The sequence below is a fragment of the Notechis scutatus genome, chromosome 4 (genome assembly GCF_049901735.1).
Source record: "Notechis scutatus isolate UNSWTSFEM ecotype Mainland chromosome 4, rNotScu1.2, whole genome shotgun sequence".
Lineage (NCBI taxonomy): Eukaryota > Metazoa > Chordata > Lepidosauria > Squamata > Elapidae > Notechis > Notechis scutatus.
In genome coordinates, this window is record NC_142012.1 from 54,887,130 (window position 1) to 54,900,095 (window position 12,966).

Consider the following 12,966-nt stretch of genomic DNA (forward strand, 5'->3'; position numbering starts at 1 on the left):
TCTCAAATAAGTTTTGAGGAAGAGGAGGAGGAAGAGGAGGGAGAAGGAGGACTCAGGAAATTTCTCCTTAGTTTTAGGTTAGATCTCTATCATCTTCCACATGTTACTTGTTGTCCTTGTGCTCGAGTACTTTGGCGAATAAGTCAACGTCAACTTCTCTTGACAGTCCCTCCAATGCCAGAAGACTCCTATCAGACTTGAATGAATGATACAAATATAACTCCAAAATGCTGGGCAAGATTTAATGGTGTTTTTTTTTTTTCCAAAATAGAAATTTAACGTTAGCGTTCTTACAACAGTTCCATCTATACTGCAGCTGCTAGATTTTTATTTATTTATTTATTTTGCAAAAATCGTTTCCTGAAAGGCAAATGATACTCTTAAAACAATTATGACATTAAAGAACCCCCTTGAAACCCAGCTGTAGATTTCCGCCTGCTATCTGAAAATTAATCCTACCAGCTTCTGACAGTGTATAGGAACTTTGCCAGGTGAAGAGGGTGGAAAAAATGTCGAATGGGCACATGAACAGAATGAAGGGAAATAATTGAGCTAAATTATTGAAGCGGGTTCATTTAGGATCAGAACTTAACTCGTATTGTATACGAAAGCGCGAGTCGAAGCAAACTCGTGTAAATGCAGATATGGCAAAAAATAATTGCTTCGAACGTAAGCCAGTGTATTGAAGAGAAGGGAAGGCCCCTATGGTGTAGCTTTCTCTGAGATTAAAATAAAATAAACACATTTGAGCTATTGTATTCGCTGAGAAGAATACAAGTCTTGTTTGTGTAAAAAGGCGCAAAGGGACTCTGTTGTGGCCTGTTGGCCTCCGGTCCCCTCAGCAGCCAAATCAGAGGAAGGAGGAGAAGGAGGAGGTGTGGGAATCAGGGTCAGGAGGAAGGCAACCTGAGACCTCCAAGGGGGAAGAGGGAATGGAGCTGGCAGAGAGAGAGAGAGAGAGAGAGAGAGGGAGGAGAGAGAGAGATGGATCCTGGGTCAGCCCTCAGCCCTCAGATGAAGAGTCAACAACCTCCAGGTCTGGAGTTGGCTGATGAGGAAGAGGAGGAACAGCTGGGTCCAGTGCCTGATGCACGGATGCGCAGAAGGGAGAGGAGAGGGGAGCAGTGGAAATCTATGAGCCAGTCCTTGGGAAAGAAGAGCCACTGCTGTGGGAACTTCATCACTGGAGGCTTTTAGTCGAGCATTTTGAGTCGAGCATTTTGCTCATAGCATTTAAATGTACTAGAATCCCTATATGTTTGTTTGTCACTATGGATTTATTGTCCCAAAGATGCTTTTTCAAAAGGCAACTGGACTTTGTTTTTCCTTGAAGACATTTCGCTTCTCATCCAAGAAGCTTCTTCAGTTCTGAAGAAGCTTCCTAGATGAGAAGTGAAAACGTCTTCAGGGAAAACAAAGGCCAGTTGCCTTTGAAGAAGTGTCATTGGGGCAACCATGACCTCAACGGTTGAGAATCTCTATAGACATATGGATTGATTGATACTCTGTAAATATTCATAGATACATCCCTGATTATAGCACACAGAAGCTTCTGGGATGAGAAGCGAAATGTCTTCAGGGAAAAACAAAGGCCAGTTGCCTTTTGAAGAAGTGTCATTGGGGCAACCATGACCTCAACGGTTGAGAATCTCTATAGACATATGGATTGATTGATACTCTGTAAATATTCATAGATACATCCCTGATTATAGCACACAGAAGCTTCTGGGATGAGAAGCTAAATGTCTTCAGGGAAAAACAAAGGCCAATTGCCTTTTGAAAAAACACCTTTGGGACAATCAATCCATATTGACAAACATATATGGATCCTAGAACTGTTAAATGCTACGAACGAAATGCTCAACTCAATGAGTAGGAAAACTGAAGCCGGATAATAAATGAGGTTACTTCTACTAATCCAGAACCTTAAGTACTGTTTCTCAGGTGTGTGTCTACACAAAACACAAGTTCTTTCTTCAGAGTTCATTCAGCATTCAGAACATAATTCCAAATTATCTGAATACTACATCTGCGAAGATTTGAAAATAAACAAATAAATAAATCCAATTTGGAGTATTGGAAAATCCACTTACATGCCTGTTTTAAAGATTTGAATAGTCCAAAAATGATACACAACTATATGCTACTGCTACTGTATATAGACACCTTAAAAGGGTTGGTGGGTGGTTGAAGTTATTCCATGTATATTTTTTTTCAATTCTTGCCAATTAATGCAGTCTTTTCCTTTCACAGTATATCATATCACCTCCTACCAAATTTGAGGACAAAGCTGAAATAAAGCCTGGGATACACTGCATATATTTTCTTTCAGACAAAAAAAAGTCTTACCGGTGTTTTTTTTTATACTTGTCCTTAAATGAACCTCAGGTTCAAATATGTTTCTCCTCTCATCCCCAAGTCCCACTTTATAAATGTTACATTACCAGAAGTAGCCTGGCTTGGGTTTTGCATCTAACCTTTGTAACACTCAAGAGTGACTTTGGTTAGATGCTTGTCTCGTTGATAGCTAATTGGAGAATCTCTTGTGACTGTACCTTAAGCCCTGTGCAAAATTGAGCTTCAAGTTCCCACTGTCACAGCCAAGTCAATCTTTCTCAAATGGGTATACTTGGTTAACAACACCTTTATGATGTGCCACATGGTATATTATTACGATATCTAGAGCAGTGGCCCCTAACCTTTGTGGGTCCAGGGACTGGTTCCATGGAGAGACTCGAAGAGGCGTGGTTTTGCATGTGGACTGCATCATGAGCCGTGGTGGCATGCAGTGGTTAGAATGCATAATTACAGACTAATTGTTCTGACTTCCGGCTGCCAGCAGGTCAATTCTCACCAGGCTCAAGGTTGACTCAGCCTTCCATTCTTCCGAGATGGGTAAAATGAGGACTCAGATTGTTAGGGGCAAGAGGCTGACTCTATAAACTGTGTAGAGAGGGCTGCAAAGCACTGTGAAGCGGTATATATCTAAGTGCTATTGCTATTTGCTTGTTTGTGCGGCCTCGTTTTTGGCATGCTATTTTCCATGCCCTGGGGGTTGGGGATCTTGGTTGGGGATCCCTGGTCTAGAGTGGGTCTGTCAAACTCTCGGCCCACAGACTGGATGCGTCACACACTGGCCATGCCCATGCCCAGTGTGATATGTAGAATTATACCTTTGAAAATATGAAGCAATGATAACGCCATTTTTAACCTCTGTGTTAACCTAAGATAATTTACTGGAATATTATGTATAGCAATTTTCTATTGTTTTGTATAAAGATTACATATTTGGAAGGTTATGCTGTCCAGTGTCATGTTAATGATGGAGATTACTGGAAATGGAAACAAGTAAACAGGACGAGGAAACAGATGTTATGCTACAATAATAATAAGGGTGTTGCGTAGCTGGATACGTAGCTTGGATAGATTGTGAACCCGGAAAGGGGCAGAGACTGTATATTTGAAACTCTATAAACCTCAGCCTTCCTGGGAACCACATCTTCTGCCCAAGGGTGGAATTCCCTTTTGCAAAAGCTTCATAATAAAGCTCTTATATATTGTTCACATGTCTCCCGTCTGAATATCTGAATGGTTGTTTTTTTATCACACCCAGTTTAGTGAAGGGGGGAAAAAAAAGTCCTGATACGTCACGTGATGCCACTGTGATGATGTGAGTTTGACACCCCTGGTCAAGAGTCTATTGGAGTTTCAGCACCTGGACAGCACCCCATGGTGCTGAGAAATGTAAAGCAGGAAGAATAGCAGTGTGCTAGAGTTGAAAAGATAAAGCTCTCCCTTTGTCATGCCCCTGTTAGAATCTGACTCCGAGGGAGAGGAGGAACAGCTGATAGGGAGTGGGAATGTGGCTCCGGAGGCTGTGGAGGAGGCTGGGGAAGGACAGAGGCTGGCTGGGCAGTCAGAGGAAGACCCAGGCCCATCCCCTCTTCTTCCTAGGCCACGCAGGGAGAAGAGGATAAGGGAGAAACATGAATGGCATGGTCTATGGGGGAGGAAAGGGCCTTGATCCCCTTCATGGGCTGCAGTTCTGAGGACTGTTTAAAAGGACAAACTGCACATGGGCCAGTGCTGGAAGCAAAGTGTGAAAATATTTGTCAGTTCTTATCTGAGTTGTGGTATCCTTCCCAGTGTGTGTATTTCAATATCTGTGGACATCATCAAACCTTTATCCTGCCTTGTCTCATTAATTACTTCAGTGCGTTTGTGTTGTTTTTTTCCTATTTATAATTTATATGTATTTTGAGTTTGAATGGAAGTTCTTCCTTTTCGCAACTGTTTGTGGGGGAGTTTTTTTTCCAGTCAATGATAATTGCAGCCTTGAAGCCAAGTTGAAGGAATTAAAGGGACTTCACCTGTTTTTGTGACTTTGTTGCTTTTGTATCCCACCCTGGGTCATTACACCCTGTCAATCATGTCCAACTCAAGGGAACAATGCTCATCTCTGTTTCTTAACTGAGGGAGCCAGTGTTGTCCTACTCTACATTTACATGCTTTCAAACTGCTAGGTGGGCAGGAGCTGGGACAGATAAACAGGAGCTCACGCTGTTGTGCGGAGCTCAGGGTCTCGAACCCAGGCTATCAACTCTGAGATGCTCAGAATCTTTAACCACTGGGCCATCATGCCTCCTATACTAGAATTTAAAACCACGAAATGGAGATGATTAGAACAAACATATTCCATTCTGGAAATTACTGGAATAAAGCAGGCTCGGGTTGTGAAATATACTACAAGGTAACTATCAGGGGTGGGATTCAAATTTTGTAACAACCGGTTCTGTGGGCGTGGCTACATGGGCATGGCCATGTGACTGGGTGGGCATGGCCTCTTCTTCTTTTTTTGGCAGCATCCCGCCCCCCCCATTTGGAGGGCCTTCTGGGCCTCAGGGGAGCCTCCTGTGTGAAGCAGTAAGTAAGCAAGGGGAATCCCGGCATAGCTGATCATAGGAACAGCTGGTTGTCTGGAGTGGAAAAATACTTTAAGGAGGAACTGGGTGGGGAAGAACACAGTCAGCGATGTCGGGTATGCGTGCAATGTTATGCATGCATGATAAGGAGTAACTGGGCGGGGAGGGGTGGGGCCAGCCAGGGGCACGATTTGCCGGTTCTCCAAACTGCGCAGAATCATAACAACCGGTTCTATAGAACCAGTCCGAACCAGTAGAATCTCACCCCTGGTAACTATCACCAGCAATTAAATATAGGTAAAGTCAAGCCAGTCATAAGGAGTAAAGAGATCAGGTAATTTCCGAATTGACATTGTTTTCTGCTTTGCCAGGAAATGAATGGGAAGAGATTAACTGATTTACCAAATGCTATCACTTCTTGAAGAAAATTAGTTTAGAATAGAAATGTGAATGCTAGTAAATTTGAGACTTGAGTAATATACCATATGCATCTGGGACTATGTTTCTTCCCCCAGATATTCTTCAATAGTACAGGTCATTTCCCAGATTCCCCCTTGATTCAAATTACTTGCAAATCAACCAATCAGAATAGATCTGGAAGGGACCCTGGAGGTCTTCTAGTCCAATCCCTTCCTCAAGCAGGAGACCCTGGCCAATACCATTTCAGATAGGTGGCTGTCCAGACAACACTTTTGCATCAAAATGTGTTGAGGATCAAATTCGATGAGTTTTGAAACAGTTGAGTACTGAGGTAGCACTTTAATAAATCTCTCCTCTTGTCCCAGATGTGAAGCCCCACAATCTTGATCCCCAAATTAACACTGAAAAAAATGATGTCACAGGACAATGCTTTAAAGTGGCTTTTCTGTAACTTCAATTAATTCGGTACATTTTTCTAATATTTAGACATTATAAGGCAAAGTAACCCAAGTGAAACTGGGCCATTAATTACACCTAATTTAATTTCTCATCAGCTGTTGTAATACCCCCAGGACCTATGTAGAAAATCATTTCTCTGGTACAAAAGTGGAAGGTTACCAACTTTTATCTGCTCATATTTGATCACTTGAATGTGTTTCTTCTGTTCACTGGTCTTCATCCCAAATTAATCAAATACGACAATTGTGTGGTTCCATGATGCAAAATGCCTATTTAGTTTAGCTACCCTGCCCATCTACATTAGGTAACATGGGATGCTGGTTTATATTTCTTCGACAAAAAAAAAAAAAAAAGGCTTTTCCCAGCAAGAACAGTCCTTTGCTGTGCGCAATTAGGCGTCTCATCATAAGTTCACAAGATCACCGATTCGGTTTGTAGAGTCAGTAGCCTCTTTCATCCCTGGTTTGGATTAAAATCATTTTCTTTTTAATTTGGAAAAAAGTAAAGTACGGAGTCTTCCATCACTATCCTTGTGATTCTATGATTAGACCCTGTCACATCTGAATTGCTCTTCTTGGTAGATCCCAATGTGAGGGGATGCTACGTATCCTGTCAGTCAAGGGATTTAGAACTGGTATGACCTAAGAGAAGAGCAGTAGTGGGCTGATGCTGGTTCGGACCGGTTCTAGCGAACCGGTACAATGATCAGTTGGCCCCACCCACCTGCACCTGCCCTATCCTAACTTACATTTCTGTTGTGGTTCACTGGCAGCCTGTGCAGATGGCAGCGGTATTGCACAGTGGAGAAGAACGGGGATCAGTTTGGAGAGGACTTGGACAAGGGTCCTGCATCTGATGCAGAGATGGGGCCAGGGCCATCTGGGAGTGGGGTGCTGACTCCGGAGCCTCCGAAGCCTGGCTGCAGCGAGGCAGAGGAACCAGGGTTCACCATCATGGACCTAGAACTAAGGAGAAATTTCCTTAGTGAAACAACTGGCTTCCAGAAGTTGTGGGGGCTCCATCAGTGGAGGTTTTTAAGAAGAGATTGGATGACCGTTTGTCTGAAATGGTATAGGGTTTCCTGCCTGAGCATGGGGTTGGACTAGAAGACCTCTGAGGTCCCTTCCAGTTCTGTTATTCTCTTATAGTTGATTTGATTCTAGAGAGGAGATTTGATACTTTGTGAGCATCTGTCTATAGTCCTTGAAGGGCTAGTTAATTAGCCTAGTTAAGTTTCTAACTTTCTTAGGACTCCTATATTCTAGAGGAAGGACCGACATTTAAAATAAAACATCTGGGCTTTATACAGGTAGTCCTCAACTTACAACAGTTCATTTAGTGACTCTTCAAAGTTACCATGGCACGGACAAAAAAGTGACTTATGACCGTTTTTCACCCCTACGACTATTGCAGCATCCCAATGGTGATCTAAATTTGGACGCTTGGCAATTGGTTGATATTTATGATGGTCACAGTGTCCCGGAATCGGGCAGTCCCCTTTTGCGACCTTCTGACAAGCAAAGTCAATGGGGCAAGCCAGATTCACTTAACAACCGGGTTACTAACCTTAACGATTTGCAGTGATTCACTTAACAGCTGCAGCAATAAAGCCAGTTGTCAGGACTCCAACAAATCCACCCTCATTCCAATCAAAAGTCTCTAGCTGCGTCTCCGAGAAAAGTAAATTGATTTATTAGAGATTGCCATGTTGGCATGTGGCTGGATGCAGCCGATACTAAATTACATCATACATTTCCCCCTGGACCCTGGTCTTCCCCCAACCCCCTGATGTGACTTCTCCAATGGGACACATCCATTTCCAAGAGTCATCCATCATGCTCTCCAATAACCTTCTTATGATCCGACAACTTTGGGCTGCTAAGGTGATTATCTAGGCATTTCAAGAATGCCTTGTTTTCCCCCACTCCCTTTTTCTGGCAGCTAAAAAGACCAAAGGAATATCTTTTTAGTTGACACCGGTAAAATGGGGCCAAACTCACTTAACAAATGTTGCAAGAGAAACGTTGGGCTCCACTGGGGTTGTAACTTGAGGATTATGTGTACTTGAGAAAGTTAGGAAATGAACAAGCCTATTTTTTTTTCCTGAATGGAATTTACTAAGCTGGCCCTGGGGTGCCATTTTAGATCATGATGCTCCAGTCTTAAATCAACAGCCCTTGAGTATAATAAAAATAGGCAAAGAAAACCCGAAGACACCGAGGAACATAAGAAGAAAGCCTTTGGGGACATGATTGTTGATGACAGATTCCAGGAGCGGTGATTTTTTTCATCTTGTAGTAGTGCCACATCTGATTACGCAGAAGGATTAATGGGAACAAGGAAAAAATAGCAACTGGTAACATGGAAGAAGAGAAAGAAAACCAACTTACTGTAGCTCAGATGAGTACCAACCACAAATAGAATATTTGATGAAATTTATTTAAGGATCCATGTCATTCATGTGTGGAAAAAGATGGCACTGAAAACACAATTATCCTTACACTGCTTTCTGGAGATGACATGGCAAGGGGACAGAATGAAAACGCTGGGGTCCTTGGTGTTCTCTGAGCTTGGTTGTCTTCTTGAAGATGTTTGATGGCCCAACTAGGTAACCTCATCAGTACAAGAAGGGATGGGGGTATAGGAGAGGAAGAGGAGGAGGAGGAGTGGGGTTCTTGGTGCTCTCTGAGGTCGATTGTCTTCTTGCAGATGTTCATTACCCACTAGGCAACATCAGCAGTGCTAGAACAGGGGAGGGTTTTGGGAGAGAAGAAGGAGGACAAGAGGAGGTGATGGAAAATTGTGAAGTCCTTAGTGGTCTCTGAGCTTGGTTGTTTTCTTGCAGATGTTTGATGACCCAAGTAGGTAACATCATCAATACAAGAATGGATGGAATTTGCAGAGGAGGAGGAGGAGGATTGTGGTGTCCTTGGTGCTCTCTGAGGTTAGATAACATCATCAGTTCTAGATGCTGCATCAAATAGATGCACCAAACCTTGTTCCCTTCTAGCACAAATGATATTACCGTACCTAAATAGGTAATGAAATGTCTCCAAGAGAAACAACCAACCTCAAGGAGCACCAATGACCCCAACAGTTCAGCCTTGAGCTACAAATATTCTCTTCTGATTTTTTTCAAAAATATTCTCAGAGAATGCTCATCAGTGCTATTTTATTGAGTTGGAAAGAGATATCAAATGGGGTACCAGGATCTGGGCTCTCTATTCTTCAATATACTCATTGACGTCTTGAATGAAGAGATGAAGATGAAAAGGGATATAAAACAAAAACATATCCAAAATGATCTTTGGAAGTTGAAGCAAGGGAATTAAATTGATGGAAGAAAGTGTGGAGTTCTTCAGTTTAGGAAACATAAGCTGGATGCTCAAGCCATGTATATATATGGTATATTATATTATATTATATATATATATATATATATATATATATATATATATATATATATATATATATATATATATATATATATATATATATATATATATTTTCTGAGGTTCTCATGGTATTTGTATGTGGATCTTTGGTTATTCGGGTTTCCTCCCGCGTAAGATTGGAAGTATCTAGGCAACGTTTCGATGAAGTCTCATTCATCATCTTCAGGCTTCTGTCTTCAGCTCTGTGCTTCTCAGAAGCACTTCATCGAAACGTTGCCTAGATACTTCCAATCTTACGCGGAGGAAACCCAAAAGAATATATATATAAATATATATATATATATATATATATATATATATATATATATTTATATAATGTTTTCTTAAGTTTTCTGGGTACTTACATGTATGGCCTTCAGCTTGGTTCGGGTATTTTCCCACGTCATAGTAGTGGTGCTTTTAAAGTTGTAGCAACGTTTCAGCAGAATCTCATCTGCCATCATCAGGCTTCTGTATTGTGTCCGTCTGTGAGTCAGACTTTTACAGTGGTTTCAGATTTAAATTTGGGGCAGCCTATTGCTGTGCCAGAATGGTTTTTTCTTCATCCTGATTGGTTGGGAGTCTTGGTCTGTGTTTAATGGTCTCGGAGTTTGCTGTGTTCTGCTTGATTGGTGTCTCTAATATCTTCTGTCTGTTTTTTGGCTCTTTTTGTATCTTGATTGGCTGGCAGCATTGTGTTACTTTATTGGAGGCCTTTAGTGCATTTACCCGAAGCCAAGCTGTGATTGATTATAGCCAGTGACAAGGATATCTGATTAAAAGAGAACAAGTTCACTGTAGTGGCTTATAAGGTAAGGGAAAAAAAACACACTCTTGTTGTGTGCAGACAGGAATGAAATTTAAGTTCTGAAGATTAATTGTGTTGCTGCAGTGGTCATTTTTAATTTCTTGCTCTTGGTAGGGTGGCAGACTTGTGCTTAGGTTATGCTACTGTAGAATTCAGCAGGAGAAGGGCAACATGCTTGCAAGTTTATTCCTAGAAAAAAAAATGGCCCTAAGATTTAGAATAGAATAGAGCTGGAAGGACCTAGGAAGTCTCTTGAGTCCAGCCCTTTATCCTTATTTTATCAGTTAACTTCTAGCAGTTTGAAAAAGGATCTTCTACCAATATTTTAACCACAGGGTTGACTGTTTGTCTTGACTAACCCAACATAATTGTCCTTCCCATTCCTCCAAAAATATAACTCAACCCAAACAAAACAAAACATCCCCAGGTAGGGGTAGAATTAGAAGGAAAGGTTAATTGCTTTGGGGCAATACATCTCAGGAATATGCACCGCATTTCTCTAGGATTCATTAATGGAAGCTGCCAAAGCAGTTTCTAAGGTGTTGAGTTCAAAGCTTTCATAAGCATTTGTTTGATGAGAGCAATCAGGGTCGGAAGCAATAACTTGAACTTTGACCCTCCCCTCTAAAGTCTCATTAGATTATTCTGCTTCATGTGTCTCCTACACGAGAACCAGACCAATGAGTTTATTCCCCAAGAGAGGATTAAATAACACCCACACATATCTGATGATTATCTGACGTTAACATTGAAGAGAAAAATAATATTTAAATTGGGTTTACCCAAGCGGGGGGAAAAAATCACAGTGATGAAATATTGTGGTCCACAATGGGTATTACCATTGTGATTGACAAATGACCCTGGCTGCTTACAAATGGGTTAAAAACAACCACATAAGAAGAAAGCAAGAAAGAATACAATCACAGGCATAAAAACACAGTAGAAGGTTACTTGGTGGGTTCATTCCATATCTTGACCCAGAACTGTAGGAAGAACTAAATCTTCAGGGGTCTTCTTCTAAAGTCATAGCTATCCTTCTGTTCTTTGTCTACTCTTGTTATTAACAGAATAAAAGAATAACAGAGTTGGAAGGGACCTTGGAAGTCTTCCAGCCCGTCCCCTTGGTCAACAAAGTGACCCTATACCATCCCAATCAAATGATTGCCCAGTCTATTTTTGAAAACCTCCAGTGATGGAAGTCTGTAGAGATACTCAGTCATCCAGGTCATGGTTTGAAGATTATAAAATCTTTGAAGAATAATAAATCCTTCCATTCCCCACTATCCTGTCAGAGCTGAAGAAGCTTCTTGGATGAGAAGTGAAACATCTTCAAAGCAAAAAACAAGGAAGTCCAGTTGCCTCCTTAAATAGCACCTGTCGTGCCCCTGGTGGAGACTGACTCTGAGAGAGAGGAGGAACAGCTGACAGGGAGTGGAAGTGTGGCTCTGGAGGTTGTGGAGGAGGCTGGGGAAGGGCAGAGGCTGGCTGGGCAGTCAGAGGAAGACCCAGGCCCATCCCCTCTCCATCCTAGGGCACGCAGAGGGGGGAGGATAAGGGAAAGATGTGGTCTCTTCGGGAGGAGAGGGCCTTGATCCTCTTCATGGGCTGCAGCTGTGACAACTGAATAAGAGGACGGACCAGCGTACAGGTGAATGCTGGAAACAAAGTATGGAAATATCTCTAGTTTATGGTTCCTTTCTGGGTTTAACATCCTTCCCAGTGTGTGTTATCTGTAGACATCCTCCAGCCCTTACCTTGCCTGGTTTGTGTTGCTTTTTCCCTTCTTCTTGTAACTGTTTGTGTGGGAGTTTTTTGTCTTCCGTCAAGAATATTCGGAGCTTGGAAGCAAAATGAAGGAATAAAAGGGGCTTCGCCTGTTTTCTGTGAGTGTGTTTGTTTTGTATCCCACCCTGGGTCATCACAGCACCTTTGGGGCAACCGGGATGGTTGAGAATCTCTGCAAATGTTTAGTTATACAATTTGGGATGAACACCCTTTGAATGGTGTAGAAGTAGGAAATGGATTTCCAGAGAAAAATTGCAGACTACAGGAACCAGGAACACTACTCAGGTGACCCTGAGGACACAGAAAAATCTCCAAATGCTTCAACAACCCTCTAAAAGGATGCAAATGACCAGTTGTCTGCAAGGAATATAAATCCTTCCATTCCCCACCCTCTGGTCAGAGCTGAAGAAGCTTCTTGGATGAGAAGTGAAACGTCTTCAAGAAAAAAACAAGAAAGTCCAGTTGCCTCCTGAAAAAGCAGGAGGGACTCCACCACTGGAGCACCCACAATTTCTTATTTTTTTGTAAATTTTATTTGAGTTTTCACAAAAAGAAAAAAAAAATACAAATAAAACATCTTTTTTGAAAGTAGCGTAATCCCGGGTTACATTTCTTCGTACAGACACAAATTCGACTTCATGCTCATTTTTATATTCTATTCCATATCTTATTACTATTTTACATTTTCTGCATAGCTTCTCCCCTCTTTTAATTTTCTCAATTTTATTTTAATTATCTCATCTCAATTCAAATCATTATATTTGTATTTTTTGTCTGTCCTGTTTCAATTATCTATTATCTTTTCTCATTAAACAAAATTTCTCCTGTAGTTACTGATTGGAGTATGTCGCCTTTATATCTTTTAAGTTTATCTATTTGACTCTTATTTAGGCTTCAATATATACCCTAAAGTTATAACATTCAATATAATACATAACTTCCATTCAGATTCTGCTTGGTACATTCTTAAAATACACACTATATTCTTAAAAAAAGAAAAAATTATAAATGTATGTAATTAAAACAACACATTCCATTCCAATTCAATTCTATCATTAATATTAATATTCATTAAAGTCTTAACTTCTTTAACATTACCTTTCAATTAAATATCATACTTCTATGGGAACAATTATAA

General features: G+C 41.2%; 1 long non-coding RNA gene across 1 annotated transcript in view; it reads right to left on the bottom strand.

The window, feature by feature from the left end:
* Nucleotides 1-12,966, bottom strand: part of LOC148130749 (uncharacterized) — a 37,924-nt gene that overhangs the window by 5,453 nt on the left and 19,505 nt on the right. The window contains exon 2 of the long non-coding RNA XR_015749575.1: nt 6,550-6,766. This is a non-coding gene — a long non-coding RNA (uncharacterized LOC148130749). The remainder of the gene's footprint in view (nt 1-6,549; nt 6,767-12,966) is intronic.